Source organism: Macaca nemestrina, chromosome 19, assembly GCF_043159975.1.
Source record: "Macaca nemestrina isolate mMacNem1 chromosome 19, mMacNem.hap1, whole genome shotgun sequence".
Lineage (NCBI taxonomy): Eukaryota > Metazoa > Chordata > Mammalia > Primates > Cercopithecidae > Macaca > Macaca nemestrina.
In genome coordinates, this window is record NC_092143.1 from 333,567 (window position 1) to 355,116 (window position 21,550).

General features: G+C 43.6%; 1 long non-coding RNA gene and 1 pseudogene across 1 annotated transcript in view; one reads left to right on the forward strand and one right to left on the reverse strand.

Moving 5' to 3' along the window:
* The window catches only part of LOC139360113 (uncharacterized), a 270,093-nt gene extending 260,872 nt beyond the window's left edge, over positions 1 to 9,221 (forward strand). Inside the window, exon 3 of the long non-coding RNA XR_011617233.1 lies at positions 8,992 to 9,221. This is a non-coding gene — a long non-coding RNA (uncharacterized lncRNA). The remainder of the gene's footprint in view (positions 1 to 8,991) is intronic.
* Positions 133 to 21,550, reverse strand: part of LOC139360112 (zinc finger protein 669-like) — a 41,733-nt pseudogene continuing 20,315 nt past the window's right edge.

Consider the following 21,550-nt stretch of genomic DNA (forward strand, 5'->3'; position numbering starts at 1 on the left):
AATCGCTTAAACCCAGGGGGTGGAGGCTGCAGTGAGCCGAGATCACACCACTGCACTCTAGCCTGGGCAACAGAGTGAGACTCCATCTCAAAAAGAAATAATAATGAAATAAAAAAGTTAAACTTACCTACATATTAGAAAAACATCCAAATTCAACCATGAATCCAGCACATTATCAAATGAATAGACAAAAATTATACCAACAGACTTAAGAAAATATCATTATCTATGAAATTCAAGTACTACTGCTTAAAGAACATTTACAGAACTCTCACCTCAAGGTTTCCCTGCAAAACAAGGTGAAATGCATACTCAAGACTCTTTAAGAATGGGCCACTGATAAAAACAATATACTTGTAACTTGTGTAACATTTCATAGATTTTTTTCAAGTACTGCACGATAATTAATTTGCATCAGGCTTTCCAAATTAGAAAAGCTTCACTTATAGAACTTCTTTCCAGTGGGAGTTTCCACACAGCTTTTCAAGTAAATGTTAAAACTGAAAATATTCTTGCAGTTTCTAAACTGTTAGAGTTTTAATCCTGTATACGTTCTTGTATTTACAAGGTCCAGCCAGCTATAGCGTGCATTTTCATATGACCTTGAGTGGGTATGAGAGAAATGAAACACTTAAACATTCTGTACATTCATAGGGTTTTTCTCAAGAATGAGGTGATGTCTTCAAATGGAACTAATACAACAGAAGGCCTTACCATAAATTTAAATTCAAAAGCCTTTTCTCCACTCTGAGCCCTCCCAAATCTTCAGGAAAATCCGAAGGCTTGACCACATTTCCTACATTCTTAAGGTTTCTCTGCAGTGTGAGCTCTTTCATGTTTATGAGGGAATGGGAAAGAGTAAATGTTTTACCACATTTCTTACATTAAAGGGGCTTTATTTATTTATTTATTTTTGAGATGGAGTCTCACTCTGTCACCAGGCTGGAGTGCAGTGGCACAATCTCGGCTCCCTGCAACCTCCGCCTCCTGGGTTCAAGTGATTCTCCTGCCTCAGCCTCCTGAGTAGCTGGGATTACAAGCATATGCTACCACACCCAGCTATTTTTGTATTTTTAGTAGAGACGAGGTTTCACCATGTTGGCCAGGATGGTCTCGATCTCCTGACCTCGTGACCCGCATGCACAGAGCTTCTCCCCAACCCCCCGTGGCCTTTTATGTCCTTGAAAAAGAACTAAGACGACTGAAATGGGCCACCATGCCCAGCTAATTATTTTCTTTGTTTTTGTTTTGAGACGGAGTCTGCTTCTGTCGCCCAAGCTGGAGCGCAGTGGTGAGATCTCGGCTCACTGCAAGCTCCGCCTCCCGGGTTCACGCCATTCTCCTGCCTCAGCCTCCCGAGTAGCTGGCGTGAGCCACCGGGCCCGGCATTATTTTATTTTCTGTAGAGACAGGGTTTCACCACGATGCCCAGGTTGTTTCACATTGTTTTAATCCAGGCTGGTTATGAACTCCTGGGCTCAAGCAACACACACACCTGGGCCTCCCAAAGTGCTGGGATTATAGGCTGAGTCACTACACCTAACCTCTATATCATGACTTCTTTAGTGGCACATAAGGTAACTGGAACGAGTGTAGGCTTTACTGCATCTCTTAAATTCATAGGGTTTTTCTCCAGTATGAATTCTTTTGTGGAGGTGAAGGGAACTGAGGCGACTGAAGGCTTGGTCACATTGTTTACATTCATAGGGTTTCTCTCCAGTATGAGTACTTCTATGGTTACAAAGGGAACTCAAATGACTAAAGGCTCTGCCACATTGTTTACATTCATAGGGTCTCTCTCCAGTATAAATGCTTCCATGGTCATGAAGGGAAGTGGAACAGCTGAAGGCTTTATCACATTTGGCACATCTCTCTCCAGTGTGAGTCCTTTCATGCATCTTAAAACAAGAAAATCTGAGTGTTTTCTCACATTCCTTACATTCGTAGGGTTTCTCTCCAGTGTGAGTTCATCCATGTATTAGACAAGAACCGGAAACAGTGAACGCTTTACCACATTGTTTACATTTATAGGGTTTTTCTCCTGTGTGAGTTCTCTGAAGTCTTTCAACTGATTTGAGAAAATGAAAAGCTTTCCCACATATCGTACATTTATAAGCTGGATTTCCACTGTGCATTATCCTGTGTCTTCTAACACCTGGAACAGAAACGAAGAGTTTCCCACACCGTTCACATTTATATTGCTTCTCTCCATATGGTTTGTATCCTGAGTGAGCTGGGATGTGCCAATTAAGGAGGGAATGATGTACAAAGACTTTTCCACAAATACTGCATTCACATTGTTTTAATCCAGTAGAAATGTTCTCATTCAGATCAAGATTTGGAATGTGGCTGACAGCTTGTCCATACTGACTACCTTCTTTGCTTTCACGCAGTCTCTGTACCATATGATTTCTGTAAAAAAAAAAAAAAATGACAAGCACATTATTATTGGTTGGTTTAATAACTTTCTACTCATTCATAGGTCTTCGACTTACACTGCTACCAATACTAGGGAAAATGCATTTTGTTTTGTTTTGTTTTTGTTTTTGTGCCATGACTGAATTATTTGAAAGTAAATGGGCTACTACTGAAAACACAACTACCACCTGCATGGCTATGACCAAAATAGTAACATTCGTATACACAATTTTGTAGTACTATTTTCAAGTAAACTGTTTTCCAAACACTGACTGCTACACTGATGTACGTTACATTTTGGGTGAAATTTTTCTAAAAGGAAATGAATTTCAAGTGACTCATTTGCTTTGATTGCTTGTTTTTATATTCATGACATGCTAAGATTCCTTCAGAGGACTTTATTTCCTCTTCTCGGTGCAAATTATCTTGTATCTTTCCCAAGTTTTTTGAAGTGATCTTCAATATTCTGGTCTTTCCGTTTTTTCCTAAAATGCAGACGCACAAAATTATCATTAATTATTTCAAACTACAGAAACATTACTAGATTTCATGTTCATTGTACACAGTGCCCATGCCTGATTTATTCACCAAATCATTCCCTTGCCCCATTCCAAATCACAAATAGCACTGATGATAGGGAAATACTTCTGTAATTAAGTGAAATGTGTTGTCATTCTTACCTACAGAAGCCAGGTTCCTGCAGGTTTCCTGCATCACTTCTCTGTAGAGATTCTTCTGAGAAGAATCTAGCAAAGCCCATTCCTACTGGGTAAAGTTCACAGCCACATCCTCAAAAGCCACGGAGTCCTAGAACATTCCACATATGTGGATAGAAGGATGAGTGAGACTGAGAGCACTGGGAATGTATACTCAATTCATAAGCTGTTTACATGATTCTAAAATTTCCAAGCATTTATTCTATGACTTGATTGTCACAACTCTTACTCTGTTCACACATACTCCCTCCCACACAGCAGTACGAATGCTAGAATTGAACTATTCAAAAAGGCAACAGCAAAGTAGAAACACCCATCTCATTAGAGAATCCAGGGAGTAAGATGTGCTGCTAGGAGTTACCTTTTAACTTTACTTTGTACATTTCTAGTATCTGTCATACTAAAGTCCTACCTGATGTGCATAAATGAGTTAATATTATCAGTCCTGAGACTACTTATTCTTAAAAATACCTGCTCGCAAAGTTCAATCTTTGTTTGTATTAGGAACTTACATTTTGAAAGGGATTCCACCAACCCAAGTAATAAGAATGACTCACTGCATCTAAATGGCTTATGCAGTATATTTTCCAAAACTTCTTCTGCTGAAAGTCTATTATTTTGTGTCACTTGCAGTGGTGCTTAGGGAACCAGACACAAAAACACAGTCTGAACACTAAGTGTTCAATGAATTTCCCTGGTAGACAGTATTTTACATGTGCTGTCACTTGTTAACTGTGGAAGTGAACCCATTCCACGTGATTATACCAAGAGAGAATAGGCTTATTAAATTTAATTTAGTAAATAAAACCAATAATTGATATTTAACTATACTAATACAACAATTTTTCAAATTTCTATTGCACAATATCAAGGCAGAAAGGAATAAGAGGAAATAGGACACATGCTTTTTAAAATGACATTAATGTCACCACTTCCAGATGCTATTCCTATGAAACCACATAAATTCCCAAATCAGGTGGTTTTAGGCAAGAAAAGCTACTCTTTCATATGTAGTAAAAATTACCAATGTGTAATCATTTTTAGTCATCTAAAAAAAGAGTGATGGCTTGTCTAACATACTTCTAAGATTTTCAAACAAAAATATTCAGGACAGCACAGTGTTAGCAGACAGATGAGCAAGCAGACCAAAGGAAAAAAAAGTCTTAATGACCCAGCATCTATATGGAAAGTTGAGGAATGATAGAGTAGGCACTATAGAATAGAAAAAGAAATTATATGCACTTTAAAATATGAGGCAAACCAGGCTGGCATCTACTTGGGAAAATGCATTGCATTCTTCTCTGTTCCATGAACAATAATCATCTTATTATATATTCAAATACAAAAGATAAAACCAGAATACTTTCAGAAGTCACAGGAAGATTTTTTTTTAACGAAGGATTAGGCAGAATTTTTTTTATGTAAGAAAAAAAGTGATAAAGGAACAGACAAACTCAAACATATTAAAATTTAGGGAATAAAAAGAAAATAAGAGTGGGCCAGGCGTCGTGGCTCACGCTTGTAATCCCAGCACCTTGGGAGGCTGAGGCAGGGGATCACCTGAGGTCAGGAGGTTGAGACCAGCCTGGCCAACATGGCAAAAATCCCGTCTTTTTGTTGTTTGTTTGTTTATTTGTTTTTGAGACGGAGTCTCGCATTGTCCCTTGGGCTGGGGTGCAGTGGCAAGATCTTGGCTCACTGCAACCTCCACCTCCCGGGTTCAAGCAATTCTCTTGCCTCAGCCTCCCGAGTACCTGGGATTACAGGTGCCTGCCACCATGCTCAGCTAATTTTTTCATATTTTTAGTAGAGACAGGGTTTCACCATGTTGGCCAGGCTGCTCTGGAACTCCTGACCTCGTGATCCGACCACCTTGGCCTCCCAAAGGGCTGGGATTACAGGCATAAGCCACCGTGCCAGGCCTAAAACCCTGTGTTTACTAAAAATATGAAAATTAGCTGGGTGTGGTGGTGGGTGCCTATAATCCCAGTTACTCGGGAGGCTGACACAGGAGAATCACTTGAACTCGGGAGGCGGAGGTTGCAGTAAGCAGAGATGGCGCCACTGCACTCCAGCCAGGCTACAGAGCAAGACAGCATCTCCAAAAAACAAAAAACAACACTCAGACACCCAGATAAGAGGATACACATGTGTCCACTGTCATAAATTCTTCACCAAGCTACAAGAGGGGAACTGACATTTTGGTGAATCTTTATAAATCATCAATTTATCTATCACACTTTTATTTCACCAGTAGCATTTACAAAGCTAAGTCCTACAATTCCATTTGAAATTACCCTTAAAAAGAACAAAACTTTAGGCCGGGCGCGGTGGCTCAAGCCTGTAATCCCAGCACTTTGGGAGGCCGAGACGGGCGGATCACGAGGTCAGGAGATCAAGACCATCCTGGCTAACACGGTGAAACCCCGTCTCTACTAAAAAATACAAAAAACTAGCCGGGCAAGGTGGCGGGCGCCTGTAGTCCCAGCTACTTGGGAGGCTGAGGCAGGAGAATGGCGTGAACCCGGGAGGCGGAGCTTGCAGTGAGCTGAGATCCGGCCACTGCACTTCAGCCCGGGCGACAGAGCGAGACTCCGTCTCAAAAAAAAAAAAAAAAAAAGAACAACACTTTAAAGCTTACTACACTCACTCTGGGGAAGAAATAAATATGAATTTTTAGCAAATGAAATACATCATTTTACCTCGCCTCTTTGGAAATAGTATTTTTATCTTTCAAGCTGTACTGACAAAATGTATCTTACAGTGAAAACTTGAAACTCAAATAAGCGGACAAGCCTTTTCAAGGTAACAAACTCAGGGAGAGGCAGTGCTGACTCCAACGCAGACCTTTCTAAGTGTCACGGCAGGCCATTCTATCCCTTAGGACACCCATCCTGTTCAGTAAAGTACACAATGACCACCTAGGAGGCACTGGCACTGCTCTTTGTCCTCCTGTGTGCCTTAAGTGCATTTTAATATTCAGGTTCTTGCACATCCTCTCTGGGGTGGGTTTTCCTTGTCCTTTGGGACGGTTTTTCTCTCTTCACAAGTCCGAGACAAGCTAGAGAGCAGAAATCATTTCTGCCTTTTCCTCTCAATATCAGCATCCAATTGGCAAACCATCAATGTGTCTTCGAGGAATAAAAACTCGGGCCGGAGGAATAATTTTAATGACCTAACTTTCATGACATTACATTGTATTGTCCATTAATTTTAATGTCCTAAAATTTTAATGACCCTAAGGGGTCACCATTTTAGATGAAACTATACCAGGAGATTCCTCTAAGGCCAAGAGCATCCAGCTGCTCCCCTGAGAGACTCTACCCCCTACCTCAGGCTGTCCTTGGGGATGAGATGACCCCGGGGCTGATACTCACTAGACCCTCCAATAGACATGGCCACTGTGGGTATCCTGGGTCATCTCCAGACGGTTCTAAAATGCCAGGACTAGGAAAAGACAGGAGAGTGGCTGAGAACACAACACCCTGTCAAGTTTTCACGGGGGACCTCAACCTAAAGACATTTTGGTCATATGTACACTTAGGAAAGATGAAAAGAAGAGAGGCACAAAGATTTTTTTTTTTACAGTAGAGTGTCGGATGATTTATTCTCCGCTTTCCTCTCATGTAAAATGTTTGGAAACAGAAAAATATTTTGGCCAAGGTGCCTCACGCCTGTAATCCCGGCGCTTAAGGAGGCCGAGGAGGGTGATCAATTAAGGTCAGGAGTTCGAAACCAACCTAGCCAACATGGCGAAAACCTGTCTCTACTAAACATACAAAAATTAGCTGGACATGGTGGTGGCGCCTATAAGCCCAGCTACTTGGGAGGCTGAGGCAGGAGAATCGCTTGAACCCGGGAGTCAGAGGTTGCAGTGAGCTGAGACTGCATCATTGCACTCCAGCCTGGCGACAGGGTGAGACTCCGTCTCAAAAAAAAAAGAAAAAAAAATATATATATACATATATATATATATGTGGATATATGCGTATATATATGTATATATGTGTGTGTGTATATATATGGTTTGCTTCCTCATTCACCTTATCAAAGCCTCTCATTTACGCCCCTCCCGTGAACCCCAAACCACAAACCATGACTGCGGTACCCGTTTATGAATCGCGTTTGCTCAAACACACCGTTTAACGCTTTAACAAAGCCTCAGGTTAATTTTGGGGGCAGAAAGGTGGGACTGGAAGCTCCATGAACCACAGCTCCTCCCACGCTGGAACCCCGCACACCGAGTCGGGCTCTCCCGGATCACCCTCCCGTGGTCACCGCACTGCCTGGGTGGGGGAGGCGCGGGGTTCCGGAGAGGGCTCCGGCCGGCGGAAGTGGCGCCCGCAGGTACAGACAGGACGCAGGGGTCCCGCTGCCCGTGCCGCCCGGCCCTGCGCAGAAGGTGACTGAGGCCCGGCTGCGCCGCGGCGACTCGGTCCGCAGGTTCCGCAGCCCATGGCTGGTTCCAGCAGGTTTCACCCAGCCCTCTTCCCCACTTCGGGAAGCCAGGCGCAGTCCACTCACCGTTCCTCAGCTTCCCTGGTGTCCCGGCGTCAGCTAGGGATGTCCCAATACCCGCAGGTCACAGGGTGGCAGAGGCTGCTGCAGAGCCACCGGGCCTCCCAGAGCCAGGAAGTAGCAGCGGAGACTCACAGGAAGAGCCTACGGTGGCGAAGGCGAGACAAAGCGCCCGCCAGCCAGATCCCGGAAGCCGCCCTCTCCTTTCCGGCGGTGCGCCTGATTGACGGGTCCCCACCCCCCAGAGCCCCTGATTGTATGGGGCTTCAGGCCCCGCCCCCTCAGGCCCTGAGTGACAGGAGATTGCGATCTCACGTGAGGCTGGATATGGCCAGAATGACCGTTTTGGCCTAGCGGTTTATAGGGAGTGTGTCCCTCCTGCGCTGGGATCTGACCATGCAAGGAGCACATTCGCATTTAACCTTGTATACAAGATTATAGCTATTTTGCGTAATAAGATATAAAATTGCAAGCAATATAATGGCAATTCTGTAACTGCCCAGTGGGTTCACCTTGCCCGCTACCTAGACAGAGCCTATTTCTCAAGACGGGGGGAATAGCAATAGAGAAGGAGTAATTCACGCAGAGTCGGCTGTGCGGGAGACCGGAGATTTGATTTTTATTTTATTTTATTATTTCTGAAACAGAGTCTTGTTCTGTCGCCCAGGCTGGAGTGCAGCCTCGGAGTTTTATGATTATTCGAATGAGTCTCCCTGAGCATTTGGGGATAAGAGTATTTAGAAAGTTTATTTTGCCAAGGTTGGGGATGCTTGTGCATGACACAGCCTCAGGATGTCCTGATGACAGTTGCCCAAGGTGGTCAGAGCACAGCTTGGTTTTGTTGGAGATAAATGCTCGGTGACGCAAAGTGAAACCAGCACTTAAGCAAAAGTTTTCTCAGCAACGCAATTTACCTCTGCGGAAGCGTGCTGCTTGCATCAATCACAATCGCAAGAGCACACGGAACAAAGGAAAGCAGGGGTTTTTATTCCTAATGCAATCCTTACCTCTGGCATGGGCTGGGGCCAGACCTCAAGATCTACACTGACCCCGTTGGCTATTTGTGAATATTTTCCCAAATAAGGAAGGGGGAAGGGAGTCGTGAGTTACAACGGTGGGACGTGTGGTTTGGAAGGGAGAAATGGGTGCAGAGCAGGTAACCAAGGGAACAGATGTGAGTTATTGATTAGAACTGACGGGGGGAAGGTTGTTTACAGTAACTAAGAGCAAGGAGGCATGGAGAACAAGAAAGTTGAGTTCGAGAACAAAACACAAGAAAGTTAACATGCCAAACCTTGGAAGAGAAACTGACTGTATCTGACAGTTTTACACATTTTAGGGAGACAGGAGACATCAATCAACATATGTAAGATGATCACTGGTTTGATCCGGTACAACCTGAAGCAAAAGTGGGTCAACTCGAAGCCAGGAGGGGGCTTCCAGGTCACAGGTAGGTGAGAGAGGAACGGTTGCCTTCTTCTGAGTTTCTGATGAGCCTTTCCAAAGGAGGCAATAAGATATGCATTCTTCTCAGCCAGCAGCGGATGACTTTGAATAGAATGGGAGGCAGGTTTGCCCTAAGCAGGTCCCAGATTGATTTTTCCCTTTATCTTAGTGATTTGCGGGGCCCAAAATATTTTCCTTTGCAATTTCCCCCTTTTGTTTTAAAAATATTTTGGAGAAAGCATTTTAGACGAAAATCAGTCTCTGGTGGCAGGTTTTGTCTGACTTCTCATGGAGTAGCTGAGATTACAGGCGAGCGACACCACACCTCGCTAATTTTTTTTTTTTTTTTTGGTAGAAACGGGGGTCTCCCTTGGTTGCCCAGGCTGTCTCTGGTGCCCAACGCAGGGCTCCCCGTAATCTCTACAAATAATCCAGTGAAGGAACACGAGAGCGTGGAAAGCTGAGGACGACCGACAAAGGATTCCCGAGTAGGTTTTCACTTCAAGCTCTAGGGTAAGGAGGGCGCTCGGGGAATTCCAGGGAAACCTCGGGAAAATGTGGGTCCAGCTGAGAGTAAGTTCGCTAATTACTTAAGCCTTGTGCAGCAGTTACTGCGCCACGGAGGGGTAATTGTCAGTACCCAAAATCTCACATCTTTGTTCCGCCTGGTAGACAAGTATTCTCCTTGGTTCCCAGAACCATGAATGTAGAAGTTTGGGACAAGGTCGGATCAGACTTAAAAGGAGCACAACAAGAGGGCTGCGATATTCCCGTCTCTGCTTGGTCTGTGTGGTCTGCAATTAAAACAGCCCTGGAGCCCTTCCACACTGAGGAGGAGAAGGAGGATTTTCAGGATGACATAGGAAAGTTGAATAATTAGGAGTCTAATTATCAGCTAAGTGAACCATGACAGTCTCATTTAAAAAAGGGCGAGAAACGGGAAGGTATGTATGCTAATCTCCAGAGACTTATAAAAGAAACTGTGCCGCCTATTGCACCTTTAGGGGAAGGTCTGGAATGGCCACCCCCAGGCCAGCCTTGTGAATATTTGGAAGGGGAGCCTGAGACCCGCGCCTTGCCGCTCCCATTGTTGCAGGCCCTGCCAGTAACTATGGCGAAGGGAAGCTTCAGGCTTGTCCAACAGCCAATTAGGATGAGGGAATGATCCAGGCTTGCCCACCTGTTAATTATGGTAGAGGAGTGCTGCGAGCTGGTCCAAATACAAATTATGGCACAGGGACAATCCAGGCATCCATTTGCCAGGCACAAGAAATGGGGGATTTGAAGGCTTGGCAGTTTCTGGTAATTATTTCACCAGCTGAGGAGGCCAGAGAACTTATTCAAGCATGCTGGGAGCCATTTCCTTTTAAAATATTAAAAGACTTAAAGCAAGCAATTGGACAATATGGGCCAAATTCCCCTTACGTTCATTCCTTGTTACAATGTGTGGCTTATAACAGACGTTGAATACGTATGGATTGGGAGGCATTAGCCCGATCCACCCTGTCCCTCTCTGAATTTCTCCAAATGAAAACCTGGTGGACGGATGAAGCAACAAATCAGGCAGAAATGCTCAAACCCAACGTCTTGGGTTTAAGCCCAAGTTAATATCACACCTGATCAATTGCTTGGAATCGGACAGGCATGGGGTACTCTAAATCAACAGATGGTAATGGGTGATGAGGCTGTTGATCAGCACAGAACTACATACCTAAGAGCCTGGGAAAAAATTCACGACCCTGCTACTGCTTATCCTTCTTTTCACACATTTCAACAGGGTCCAAGGAGCCTTATCCTGATTCTATCGCCCGTTTGCAGGATGCGGCTCAAAAGGCTATTTCCAATTCTCATGCCAAGAAAGTGATCGTTCAGCTGCTTGCTCATGAAAATGCTAATACAGAATGTCAGGCAGCAATTAGAACTATTAAGGGAATGGCAGATCTAAATGAGGAAAAAACTTTAAGTGAATACATTAAAGCCTGCGATGGCATTGGGGGGCACTTATATAAGGCCAGCCTCCTTATATAAGGCCAGGGGGAGAGGGGGGATGCTATTACTCCCCAAATCGTGGGGGGTTTCTCACCCCCTGCGATGTGGATTGTAACAGTGAGGGGGAGAGAGAGGATAGCTATTACTCCCCTTTACGATGTGGATCTTAATAATTATTCCCCCCTGAATTGTGTGTTCATTATTAGCAGTCTCTTTTGTTCACGATATTAGGAACAATTTCACAGGTTATGTGTACACAGCCTGCGATGGGAGAAAGATTACCATCCTCTGCACCTCCGGATATTAGGAACCATATCACACAATGGGTGTACACTTTTTCAGAGATTTGGGGTAATGTCTTCCTATTTTTCCCTGAATATTGGGAGACATATCACAGGGTGGCTATACACCCACTACTCTCTTGGCAGGAACATCATACTTTACCTACTGGAAATTAGGAGCAATATCACAGACTGGGTGTGAAGCCACTGTCATACTGGAAGTAATATCATGCTCTCCCCCCAAGTTATGAGGAACAATATCACAGGGGGGTGTGTACCTTCTCCAGTAGTGGGAGTAGTATCATCATCTCTTCCTTTAGATGACAGGAACAATATCACAGGGTGGGTGTACACCCCGTGTGTTTTTGGAAGCAATGTCATTCACTCTTCTTCTAGGTTTTCGGATTCATATCACAGGCAGGGTGTACACCCCTTGTTGTATTGGAGGGAGTCTCATCCTCTTTCAACCTGCATCTTTAGAATAATATCCCATGGGGGCTGTCCATCCCTTCAATATTGGTACTAATACCATCTTCTCCTTTCCTGGATATAAGAAACAATATCACAGGAGGGGTGTACACCCCTTGCAATATTGGTAGTAATATCACCTCTCCCTTGTGGTTATTAAGGACAAAATCCCAGGGTGACTGAACGGTTCCTACTTTATTGGGAATAATATCCACTCACCTCCTGGATATCAGGAACCATATCACTGAAGAAGTGTCCACCCACTTCGATATTGTCAGCCATGTCATCTTCTTCCCGCCTGGATATTAGGAACGATACCCCGGGTTTGGGGACGGTGCACACTCACTGCAATATCGAAAGTAAAATCAGCCTCTTTCCTGCTGGATATTAGGAACTCTATCACAGATGTGTGTGCACCTTCTCTGATATTGGGAGTACTATGAGCCTCCACCCCGCAGCATATTAGGAACAATATACGGGGGCAGTGTGGTTACAGCCCCTGTGATATTGAGAGCAATATTCTTCTCTTTCCCCTGTAATTAGGGTCTACATCACAGGGGTCTGTACACCTTCTGCAATATTGGGATTAATGTTGTCCTCTCCCCTACTGAATGTCAAAAACAGTATCATAGAAGGGTATACACCCCCTGCGATATGGCCAGTAATATCATCGTCTCTACCTTTGGATACTAGGAACAGCATCACAGAGGGTGTGTACACTCCCCTGCGATATTGGGCATAATGTTATCCTCTCTTCCCCTAGATGTTAGGACTGATATCCCTGGTGGTGGGAGGTGGAGTACATTAAGAACATTATCACTGGGTGGGTGTACACACTGTGATATTGGGTGTAGTATCCTCCTCTCTTCCCTAGGATATTAAGAATAATATCACAGGAGGGGTGTACCTCCACAGCCCCTGTTTTATTGGGAGCAATAGCATCTGCTCCCCCTCTCGATATAAGGAACAATATCCCAAGGTGAGTGTACATCCCCTGCGATATTGGGCGTAATGTCTTCATCTTCCAACGTGGATATTGGGCATAGTGTCACAGGGGGGTGTAAGCCTTCTTCGATATTGGGAGTAATATCATCCTCTCCCCTCAGGATTGTAGGCAAAATATTGAAGTGGTTTTACAACTCGTGTGATATGGGCAGTAATATCATCCTCTCCCCACCTAGATGTTAGGAACTATATCACAGGCGGCTGTACACTTCTTTTTTTTTTTTTTTTTTTTTTTTTTTTTGAGACAGAGTCTAGCTCTGTTGCCCAGGCTGGAGTGCAGGGGCTGGATCTCAGCTCACTGCAAGCTCCGCCTCCTGGGTTTACGCCATTCTCCTGCCTCAGCCTCCCGAGTTGCTGGGACTACAGGCACCCGCCACCTCGCCCAGCTAGTTTTTTGTATTTTTTATTAGAGACGCGGTTTCACCGTGTTAGCCAGGATGGTCTCGATCTCCTGACCTCGTGATCCGCCCATCTTGGCCTCCCAAAGTGCTGGGATTACAGGCTTGAGCCACCGCACCCGGCCTCGGTTGTACACTTCTTGTGATATTGGGAGTCCTATCCTCTCCCATCATGGATATTCAGAACAATATTACAAAGGAGGTGTACACACCCTGCCATATTGAGAGTAATATTATGCTCTCCCCTTTGGGATATTAAGAACAATACCGCAGGAGGTGTGTACAACCCCTGTGATATTGAGAGTAATATCATCCTCTCCCCCTGAATATAAGAAACAATATCACAGGGGGATGTACACCTCCTGTGATATTGGGAGTCATATCATTTTCTCTTTCTCTGGATATTCGGAACAATATCACAGTGGGTGTGTACACCTCCTGTGATATTGCCACTAATATCATCATCTCCCTTCCAGGATATAAGGTATACACCCCCTTGTGATATTGGGGGTAATATCTTCCTCTCCCCCGCTGGCTATTAGGAACAATGTCACAGAAGGGGTGTACACCCCCTGCTCTATTGGGAGTGCTATAGTCCTCTCCATCCCTGGATATTAAGAACAATATCACTGGGGAGTGTACACCTCCTGCAATATTGAAACTAATATCATCCTCTCGCCTCCTGGATATTAGGAACCATATCACAGGGGTGGTGTACACCCCCTGCGAAATCGGAAGAAATGTCATCCTTTCCACCTTTGGATGTTAGGGACAATATCACGGGGGAGGTCTACGCCCCCTGCAATATTTGGAGTCGTATCATCCTCTCCCACCCAGGATATAAGGAACGAGATGACCGAAGGGTTGTACACCCACTGCGATAGTTTCAATAATGTCATCCTCTACCCCCTGGCTATTAGGAATAACATCATAGAGGGGTGTACACTTTCTTCGATATTGGGAGTAATATCCTCTCCCCGCCGGATATCAGGAACAAGTCTATTAATTATTAATATTAATAAACATAAGAAAAATTAAGAGTAATCATCGATGTTAAGAATCACAATAAAGATAGTAAAAAATACTGGTTAAAAATGTTAATGATTAGTATTAATAATTAATAGTAATATCACTGTTAATAATAAAATAATGATATCGGCAATTAATGTTACTTAAATCAATACTAAGTGATGCCGGTAATAAAATAATAATTAATATTAAGAACTAATAATATTGTTAAACGTGATTAATGTTAATAATTAATTTAAAGTGTGCATAATCATATATTTAAAATAATTATCCATAATTAATAAATGGATTCCTATTAATAATATCATTGATAATTATTAAAATCGATCATTGATGTTTAATAATTAATTATATTATTACTCCTAATACCGCAGGGGGTGTACACCTACCTGTGATGCTGTTCCTAATATCCAGGGACGGAGAGCATGATTTTACTTTTAATATCGCAGTAGGTGTACACTCACCGCGTGACACTGATCCTAATATAAACGGGGGTAGAGTATGACATGACTCCAAACATAGCAATGAATGAACAGCCACCCAGTGATACTGCTCCTAATATTCATGGAAAGTGTGTATTATATTACTCCCAATATCACAGGCAGGGTACAGCTCTTCTGCGATATTGTTCCTAGTATCCGGAAGGGGAGAGGATGATAATAATTCGCAGGCTGTGTTCACCCGCCCAACGATATTGTAATTAATATCCTGGGAGGGAGAGGATGATATTACTCCCCATTGAGCAGGAGGCGTACACCCAGCCTGGGGTATGGTTCCAAATATCCATGGAGGGGAGCGGTTGATATTACTCCAAATATGGCAGGGGATGTACATCCACCCTGTGACATTCTTCTCAATATCTCAAGGCTGAGAGGCTGATATTACTCCCAGTATCGCAGACACTGTACACCCCTGTGTGATAGTCTTGCTGATATCCCAAAGGGGAGAAGACGGTATTAATCCCCATATTGCAGGAGGTGAACACCCACTCTGTGATATCTTTCCGAATTTGCAGGGGTAGAGAGGATAATATTCCCAATATTGCAGAAGATGTACATGCCCCCTCCCCCTGTGATATTATCCTGAATATTCCAAGGCACAGAAGATGATGTTACTCCCAATATCGCAGAAAGTGTACACCCCCCAGGGATGTTGTTCCCATGATCCAAGAGGGGAGAGGATGATACGACTTTCAATATCGCAGGGGTGTACACGCCCCCGGTGATGCTGTTCCTAATTTCCACCTGGGAGAGGATGATATTACTCCCAATATCGCAGGGGTCATAAACACTCCTTTGATATTGTTCCTAATATCCAGGCGGGGAGAGGATGATATTCCTCCCTATATTGCAGAGGGTGTACACCCGTCTTTGATACTGTTCATAATGTCTAGAGGGGGAGATGATATTACTCTCAGAATCGTAAACACGCTGTGTGTCCACCGTGGATCCTAATATCCAGGGAGGGAAATTACTCCCCAAGACGTGGGGGGTGTCCACCCCGCCTGTCACATTGTTTCCTATACCCAGGGAGGAGAGGATGATATCGCTACCAATATCGAAGAAGTGTACACGCCCCCTGTGATATGGTTCCTAATATCTTCGTTGGGAGAGGATGATATTACTCTCAATATCACAGGGGTTGTCCATCCCGCCTGAGATATTGTTCCTACTATCCAGAATAAGAAAGAATGATATTACTTCCAATAGTGCAGGGTGTGTCTCCCGCCATGTGATATTGTTCTCAAGAGCTAAAGGAAGAGAAGAGAATATTATTCTTTGTACTGCAGGGGGTGTACAACCAACTGCGATATTGTGAGGCACCCCTTGTGAAAACAAGAAAGACTGCAATTTGATGAGACTCCAGTACCACCTAGGCAGCTCTGCCTTCCCCACAGTCTCTCTAGCTCCCTTTTCTGTCCCGTGGGTGTAGGAGAACAGCTCTCCCTAGCAGGGTCCCTCCCAGGGCTTCAGAGGACTTGATGGATTCACTCTTTCCTTCTGTTAGCAACACCAGGCACGGCTCTCTGCTGCGGATACTAACAAAACATTTTCTGTGTTTAATTTCTGAACGGAATTTCTCTGGGATTTCCTGAACCATCAGGAGGGTTCCCGCATAAGAGATCATTTAAGCCACGGGGAGATCAACTTACATGAATTTTTCAAAAGAAACAACTAATCAGTTGCTTGCATTTTCTGTTGTACTGTTACTCAGATCTGTTGATGAAGGTCTACTATCAGTTTTTAAGGTAATTTACAGGGAAGAAAATCATTAATTAGATTAACTCATTCAGCTATGAAAGGATATAGTTTATTTTTCAAATGTAATTAACTATTAATCATCTTTTAGTATATCTGAGTTACAGTATCCTCCATCAGAAAAAAAAGTGACTGGATTACACATAAGTTTATATTCTCTCTCACAGATCAATCAATATTAATCTTAGCTAAAATAATTTAACTTGTTTCTTAAAAACACATTTGTTTTTGTATGCAACAGCAGCTAAGTATTGAAAATCAAAGAGCAAATTATAAAACAGGATTAACCAAATATTAGGAAATTTTTACAGACTTTTGCTGCATCGATGGGGTAGGATATTTGCATCATCAATAAACTAATTCTTTTATTATTTCAAAGTAAATAATTTAGGTTAGAATATTTGTTATTGACATTTTAAGCTTTTTTCAGATTATACATTTGACAGTTATTTTTAAAATGTTTAAATGTTCAAAGAAAAATTACTAGAAATAGAAAAACTAAAGTGAAAAGTAACAACCCTCAAGAATTCCATCTCCCAGAAATAACTACTGTTAATAATTAGGTAGTGTTGCTCGTTTTTGCTATGAGTGTACCAAAGTGAGTTCGTAGGAAGGTACGTTGTGTTTTATAGCTAGCATTTTTCATTAACAGTGTGTTTTTGGCATCTTTGTTCTGCCTTATTCTTTTTGTCAGCTATTTGATATTCCATTTTATCAATATGTTATTATTTACCTAAGCAGTCCTTCATTGATGGATGAGTTGTAATGTTCCTGATGTGGAAAACTCCTAATTATTATGCTGAAATGAACATCTTTGTTCATTTGGGCACTTATGTAAATACTCTTAAAAAGTAAAGTTCTAAGACAAAAGATATCAATAAGGTTTTTTAAATTTTTTTCTTTTATTTATTTTTTTTTTTTTTTATGAGACAGGGTCTCGCTCTGTCGCCCAGGCTAGAGTGCAGTGGTGCAGTCATGGCTTATGATAGCCTCGACCTCCTGGGCTCAAGCCATCCTCTTGCCTCAGCCTCCCTAGTAGCTGGGACCACAGGCGCGAGCCATCATATCCAGCCAAGATTATGTTTTTATTTTCATTCTTTTTTTATGTTTACTAGATGTTTACAATTATTTCATTAATTGCCTATTAATGTATTTTCTCCATTTATTTCAGTTTCATTTTTCCCACTGGTTCATTAGCCTTATTTGTATACATATTACTTTGTTATTTGTTCATAGGTTTTGATTTTTTTTTCTCTGGCTTCACATTTGGAGTCATTCTGAAAAGAATCTTTGCTTTTCAAAAGTAAAAATATAGGTATACATTTTCTCTGGTACTTCTATTTTTTCTTTTTTTCTTTTTTTTTTTTTTGAGACAAAGTATCACTCTGTCACCCAGGCTGGAGTGCAGTAGCACAATCTCAGCTCACTGCAACCTCTGCCTCCTGGGTTCGAGCAGTTCTCTGCCTCAGTCTGCCGAGTAGCTGGGATTACAGGTGCCTGCCACCACGCCCGGCTAGTTTTTTTTGTATTTTTAATAGAGGTGGGGTATCATCATGTTGGTCATACTGGTCTTGAACTCCTGACCTTATGTTCCACCCGCCTCAGCCTCCCAAAGTGCTGGGATTACAGGCATGAGCCAACGTGCCCTACCTATTTTTTCTTTATTTTCCATTTACGTCTTTGGATCCAACTGGAATTTATTTCATCTTGAGAGTAAGGTAGAGAGTCTAGCTTTACTTTAAAAAAAAGTAATAGTTATTATTCTGTGTAAACTTGGACAAACATAAAACCCCAAAAACAAATAAGAACACCTCATGGATTGAGTTAGGGATAATTGACATTTTTCACAATAGTGAAGCTTATTCAGGGACACAGTGTCTCCCCATCTTCATTCCTCAAGTCCTCCCATCTACGTGGCACCTCCAGCCTCCCAGGTGGCTGCTCAGGTTGGAAGCCTCAGATTCCTCTCCTCTCTTCATACTCCGTCCTTGGAACAGGTCTTAGAAATATGTTCCACAGTCCGGGCACGGTGGCTCATGCCTGTAATCCCAGCACTTTGGGAGGTCAAGGCAGGTGGATCACCTGAGGTCAGAAGTTCGAGACCAGCCTGGCCAACATGGTGAAACCCTGTCTCTAATAAAAATACAAAAACTAGCTGGGCATGGTGGTGGGTGCCTGTAGTCCTGAGAATAGCTTGAACACGGAAGGCAGATGTTATAGTGAACCGAGATTGTGCCACTGCTTTCCAGCCTGAATGACAGAGCAAGACTCCGTCTCAAAAAAAGAAAAAAAAAAAGAAATATGTTCCACATCTAATTCTTCCTGTCCCTCCTGTGCCACCACCTGGCCATACTGCCTTGGTCCCTCCCTGGAATGTCGCTGGCACTGACTGGTCTGCCCACCGACTTCTGCAAGCCCTTCCCCTTGTCATAACACAGCAGCCAGACTGATCCTTCCCCAACATGTCATCCTCTCCTCAGAAGCCCTCAGATGGGTTCACGTCTTGGAACAGAAGCCAGGTGCTCTACAGTGGCACACATACGCCGCTCTGCAGTAGGATATATACGCTGCTCTGCAGTGGCACACATACACCACTCTGCAGTGGGATATATACACTGCTCTGCAGTGGGATATATACGCTGCTCTGCAGTGGCACACATACACTGCTCTGCAGTGGCACACATACACTGCTCTGCAGTGGGATGTATACGCTGCTCTGCAGTGGCACACATACACTGCTCTTCCCTCTGCAGTGGGATATATACACTGCTCTGCAGTGGGATATGTACACCGCTCTGCAGTGACACATACACTGCTCTGCAGTGGGATATGTAGGCTGCTCTACAGTGGCACACATACACCATTCTGCAGTGGGATACATACGCTGCTCTGCAGTGGCACACATATGCTGCGTGTGTGTCTGCCCTGTGGGGACATCACCCGTGCAGGCACATGCGTGTGCCTTCCGTGTTCCGCCCAGCACACTCCCTGGTGCACTCCAAGCTCTCACACATCTGAGTGAAGGGAAGGCCAGCACATTTCTTCCGTAGTTAACATCTAGCTACTTGAGTTGTTTGTTTTGTGCTTTTAAGAATTGTAGGTAGCAGGCCGGGTGCAGTGGCTAACACCTGTAATCCCAGCACTTTGGGAGGCCGAGGCAGGTGGTTCACCTGAGGTCAGGAGTTCAAGAGCAGTGTGGCCAAACGTGGTGTAACCCCGTCTCTAATAAAAATACAAAAAAATTAGCCAGACGTGGTGGTGGGTGCCTGTAATCCCAGCTACTCGGGAGGCTGAAGCTGGAGAATCACTTGAACCTGGGAGGCAGAGGTTGCAGTGAGCTGAGATCACACCAGTGCACTCCAGCCTGGGCAAAACGAGTAAGACTCTGTCTCAAAAAAAAAAAAAAGAAAAAAGAAAGGAAAAAAGAATTGTAGGTAGTTACAGATTTTTTAATTTGTCAACTATCAATTCACTGACTTTGTTTCTCATAGATTTCAGTTGACTGACTTGGATTTTTAAGTTATGTGGTTATATCAGCTTCAAATAATGTAATTTTTATGTTTGTAAAAATATGTATGTGCTTAGCAATTAAATGATTATGTGATTTTTTTTTAGTCGTATCGTTTTTTAGTGTTTAAGTAACTATTTCCTAGTTAAATTTCCAATTGTTTGGAATCCTTTTTTTCTTATTCATCTCCAGTTTTGTGCACAGAGGGTGGGTGTGGCATTTGTGATCTATTATTGTTAATGGCCTCCATTTAAAATCATTTTATTGGCTGTGATTTCCTTGCCATGTGAAACCTATTTTAGTGAAGGGTTTGCTTTTCTAGCTGTAAAAAATTGTTTGAAGAAAGATAATGAGAAATGGGGACTCTAATTGGCCTACAGTTCAATAGAAGAAAACTAAAAGTCTACCCAAACACGATAGTAGCCACTGTTTTCTCTAAACTAGGAAAAAGCAGCAGTAGAATTGTTGATTAGTCTTGAAGAAGGCTATAGTTCTCGCTGCCATCCGGTTTTTCAGCCTAAAAAGCAGGTATGCCGAATGCAGGGTGCTGGGAGGGGTGTGTACGTCTCTGAAACCACCTGTCTTTTGCAGAGATGCTGGAAGGGTGCAGTTTGCCTGCTGAGTCAGACTTTGAGTTGGGCAGATCCAGCTTTCTAGCCAGCGTGGTGCTTGCTGTGGCCCTGGCCTGGTTGCTCAGTCTTCTGAGCCTCAAGTTCCATGTCTCGCAGTTGAAAGTAATGCAGTGCTGATGGCACTGAGGTTTTTAGTGTTAAATGGATGAGCACTGGGAAGTGTTTTTGCTGAATCCCCTGGCAGGCTTTTATTGCTGTAGGCAGTAACGCAGAGCTGGGAGCAGTTTTTATTTGTCAGTGGTGAGTAATGTCAGTTTTTCTTCTCCTACACGGACTAGCTTTTGTTAACTTACTGAAACAAACAATTTTTTAAGCATTTCTGCCAGGAAGTTCCAATTTGGCAATCAGCGAAGGTGCTTTGTTCTACATAAGGGAGGATACAAGGGTAGTGCAAGGGGATGAAAAAGACAGTCCCCAAGAATATAAGCATCGTGACAGCTGTGCAGGTGAAAATTCCTAAATGAGACTACCTCTAAAAGGAAGCTGTAAAATCAACATACAGCGGGTCAGGAGAGATTTGCAAAGGTGCTTTAAAGAAATGGTGCCTTGAGAAGTCGGAGGCCTCCTTGAGAATGCCTTCAGGAAAATACTGTCAGAAGGGGGTTGTCAGCAGTGAAGTTGGGAAAACAGCCTCCTGGAGGTGTGGCTTGGAGGCAGAGCATCGGGCTGCACTGGTCGGATGCCATTCCCCGTTGGCGCCGCAGACCAGCTTTACCAGTGGGGATGGCCGTGCTTTCCGAGCGCAAGCCCTTAGGAAGGTAGAGGTGGGCAGGTAGGGAGGAGGGAAGATTTAGGAAGGAAGAGGAGCTTCAAGAAGGCAGCCTTTGTCTTCCAACCAGAGCTGCTGAGGCTCCAGACCATCCTCTCCTGGGCCCCACGGTGGC